This window comes from Aplysia californica, unplaced genomic scaffold (genome assembly GCF_000002075.1).
Source record: "Aplysia californica isolate F4 #8 unplaced genomic scaffold, AplCal3.0 scaffold00322, whole genome shotgun sequence".
Classification (NCBI taxonomy): Eukaryota; Metazoa; Mollusca; class Gastropoda; order Aplysiida; family Aplysiidae; genus Aplysia; species Aplysia californica.
Genome location: NW_004797592.1, coordinates 517783 through 522109, shown reverse-complemented (window position 1 = coordinate 522109; position 4327 = coordinate 517783). Strand labels below are relative to the sequence as shown.

Below are 4327 nucleotides of genomic sequence, written 5' to 3'. Positions count from 1 at the left end.
TAAGAGAGAGAGAGAGAGAGAGAGAGAGAGAGAGAGAGAGAGAGAGAGAGAGAGAGAGAGAGAGACAGAAACAAGAGACAAGGACAACAAAAGCCAGTGACACTATGATAAGGGTCTCGTAATATTTGTTCGCTGACTCATGTTTCAGTAGTAATAAAAGTCAAGTTTCCAGGCCCTGATAAGTAGTCTTAGGGTTACGACGTTTGAATTGTCACGTACCCTTCCAGAAAGTAAACTTAGGTGTCTAGTAGTCATGATGTTACGTGACGCGACGATTCGTTGAGCTTTTTATTTTTTTCCGGGGGGTGGGGGGGCACCGACAGGATAAAAGGGGAGGACAAAAATTGGTAGAGACCTGGATATCAAAATCACTTTGTCTGAATAAATTACTCAGTATAAAGGGTGAGATTGGCAAGTTTATAACATGTTATACAAATGTATTTAAATTGGAGATATTTCTTGTTTTAGTGCGCTTTTTTTCATTTTTACCGGGGGGGGGGGGGCGTACTAATGGCCACTTTTATTCTCACGTCAGAACAAAACCCTGATCTAGGACAAAGGGGAAATGAATGGAGCCGAAGGATCCTTCCCAGACGGTTCAATATTCATAATTGCTTTTCGCCTTTCTTATTTTCCTTTTTTATTTATTTCTGTTTCGCTTATTCTGATCCTTCCATCTTTTTGTTTGTCGTGGGTATTTTCTTAGTTGACACGGTGGAACTCTTAATTTCAATCTTTTGTTTGAATTCTACAGGCATATCGATCTCGAAGAAACGGAGCGCCTGCCGACATATAAAATCAAAGTTATTCATCCTCGAGGGAGCGTGTCACACACGCGCTGTCGTCACATTTGGCAGGAACCCACGCGCACTAAGGAACAGCTCAATTCTGCGCGTCGCCACTCACTCTCACATACACAGGTCTACGTCATATTTCGGGAGACCGGGGAGGCTGTTGCTCTTTGTGGCCTGCCTCGCGCGAGAGTCGTGGTATTGATTGATCCACCCGAGGAACGACGGACGGCCTGATTGAAGCTCTTCTCATCGTTTCTAAACAACTTTCTCTCCCTCACACGTACATACACACACGCGCATACAAAATTACAAAATTACAGAACACATACACGACTCAGCGTTTTACTTAAATGTAATTCGGCAAAGTATGTTCCTTTGTGTTGTTTTATTTGTTACGGAAAAGAGTGGGCCTATCATAACATTGATCGACTCACTTGAGCAATAAAGACATATATGTGGGCTGCAGTAGTCCATCTGTGCTGTTATTCAATCGCGCGCACACGGCAGCTCCCCACTCGTTTAGATTTTAGAAGAAGAATAGCCTAGCTGGAGAGAGGGGGGTGCTTTGTTCTTCGCTGTTGACTATTTATTGGTCAAAGAGTAGCCAGATATCGACCGATCGAAACGACCTGTCTGAAGAACAGCGACTTCACTAAGCGGACTGCCAGTGCTTCCTTCACGCACTCGCCCTCGCTCCCTCTCTCACTCACATATTGCCGAGCGTACGCACGAGCGCGCTCACACACACAAAGAGAGGGCGTCCTCGACCTGAATGCAACACCTCGACATCTGCTGCTTGTGGCTGTGATATCAGGAACAGCGACAACTCCAGCTGTTGCGAACTACCAAGTTGTCAACTGCCACTGCTGACAGAGAGAACACACAGTTTTCCAACATACAGAGGGAAGTACACGTCGAGAGGAACCGGGAGAGACAGGAATGTGATTATACACTGAGAGCGACAGAAAGAGACAAAGACTAAAAAAAAAAAAAAAGAATACAAGCTAACTACTAGAGGAGTAATTCGAACGCAGTAAGTAGTACTCTTATAAGACTGATTAATATTTGTTTGCAGATTTACCTAATGTTACTCTTCAGTATAGTAAAAAATGGAAAAAGAATAATACTCTTGTGCTTTATGCCAAATGAGTGGAATCACCTGCGTTTTAAGAAAAGAAATGGCACGCATCCTGCTGCTATTGTTTTGATCAGATCTGTGAACAACGATTCATTCCCGTTGCCTTGCTTTTTAGGATGCTTATCTTAATGTCGATACATGTATTTGATAGCTTATGATTCCCTTGGGAACTCGAGGTTGGTAAGAGGAGCGCAGGGGATGATGTTTATGCGAGTGTAAAGTATAAATACAGCACTGGATGTAAGCAGATTTTAGACGCAGCAACAATTTCTCACGTATACATGCGCTCTATGCGGAACACACTTGTTTCACGCATCGCTGACCTTCTTGGGCTTCTCTAAGGACCAGTGTTGACCTTGTGTCTGAGAGGCAAACATGAGCACCATCAGCTTGGTAGAATAAGGTGCTTACGGTGTGCACAATGAGAGTTATTGTGCTGACTTAAGACATCGTCACGAGACGACGATAATATGCTATGCTGTTATCTCCGTTATCATTGAAAACTGGGTCAAGAAGTCTTACGAGTGACATAGGCAATTTAAATTTCTTTATAGCTTCCGCTATCAACATCCTGTTTTGATTATTTGCACAGGACGTTTCATCACAGAATGCTTTTAGTACCAACATTTTATCATTAACTGTGGGTTGATTAGTTTAATCTTTAATCTACTTGAGAGTTTCTTTTATCTGACGCTCTTTCCATATATTCATCAGAGGGGTGCACAGCACGCATGAAGACGTCAATTTGATTCCTACACTTATAGAAGATGTTCTACTTCCATCTAGGATGGGTCCCTAGCATCCCAAAAGAGACAGACAGTCGCTTGCCTCCTAAATAAGGCCTATTTTTATTTTATAACTAATTTACATATGTATAATTTGTGAGGCATTTCGTTGCATGTATACGGTAAAGTTAGTGTTAAAAAGAAACAATTCAAGTACACAGTTCATTTCCCCTTTTGGAGTCGGACTTACACGAAACTAACCATGTTTGATCATTACCCTCATGCGTATGCCCGTGCATGCATGTCCTTTCCTCTTCACTAAATCCTCTGTTGGACCAGCTTTGCATTAGCATATTATGCTTATACGTGGATACCGTGACTGTGCTGATGGGGAGGATTTTTTAAACCTGCGTCTACACAAAGGCGAGAGAGAGATAATGGAAAAGATACAGAGAAAAATAGAAGGAATTCATTCAATGAAATGAAATTTGAAGCGAGCATTGTCACAGAGAGAACGAGTGGAAGTAGATACCGGAGACCCGGAGATGAATAATGTTATGACGTGTTTTGTTTCGCCACTTATGTGTTTTGTTACACGATAGTGACTTAGCTGCATATTATGTCTATGTGCGGTACGTTGGCTCGTGGTGTCATCTGCATCATCAGTTGTAATTGTTACTAATTTGTGTTCCATCACCACACCCTCTATTCTGATGTGGCTCTTGAAATTTGGATGACGTTATTTATGAAAGAATGTTTCTGATATAATATCGTCTCCCTCACTATCGAATGCCGTGTACTAAGCAATGAAACGCTTGAAGCAGACACGAATGCTAAACAGCACGTCTGTTATAGAAGAAACGAAAACGCAGCTACTACCCGACACAACTACAACAGTAACTACAGCAACAGCAGTCAACCGATGTTATCTGACGATCAGATAGCATGTTTCTCTTGACAAAACTTTCAGAAAACAGAACAAACATCAACTCCAACTAGAATCACAGTGTTTATAGCAGCACATGTTAAATTTTACAAAATATTATGTTTTCAAAAGAAGTTGCTGTCATCTTACTTTCCAAAGGTCTATCTACATCTCACAGATTTGTCCTGGAACAAACAAAAAGACACATCTGACTCCACGACAAAGGATTAAGAAGATCAAACAATCATGCAGAACGGATTCGACTACGGACCAAACGGCCTGCCCTCCCCAGGCATCCATGCTCAACTTAGTCCACCCAGTCAGCTGCCCCGGATGGCGGAGGATCAGCTGAAGACGCTGGAGAGAAATTTCCATAGCAACAGGAACCCCTCTGACCTTGACATTACACTCATTGCAGCGGAAGTTGGCTTATCAGAGTCAGCAGTCAAGGTAAGCATGAGTTTCAAAATAGGACCTTCAATAAAACCACGTATTGTAACTTTTTGTCAGTGACTATCTACCTCCACCCACTAGCCCCCACCCCTCACCCCCACCCCGTTAACAAGATGTGCTACTCATGTCATTATGCTATAAACAATATATATCTAGCGTAGAAGATTATTTCAATTAGAATCTTAGTGTTTGTCTTCCTTTAAAAAAGCCATCAAAACTCAGTGAAATTGTCCGCTTTCAGAAATATGTGCGCGCAGTGTATGTGTAGAATAACAGTACAAACCCCCCCCCC

The 4327-nt window shown here is 42.2% G+C and overlaps 1 long non-coding RNA gene across 1 annotated transcript in view; it reads left to right on the top strand.

Annotated features, from left to right (window-relative positions):
• Positions 1-538: 538 nt before the first annotated feature.
• The window catches only part of LOC101859027, a 13015-nt gene continuing 9226 nt past the window's right edge, over positions 539-4327 (top strand). Inside the window, exons 1-2 of the long non-coding RNA XR_004858727.1 lie at positions 539-1827; positions 3761-4032. This is a non-coding gene — a long non-coding RNA (homeodomain-only protein). The remainder of the gene's footprint in view (positions 1828-3760; positions 4033-4327) is intronic.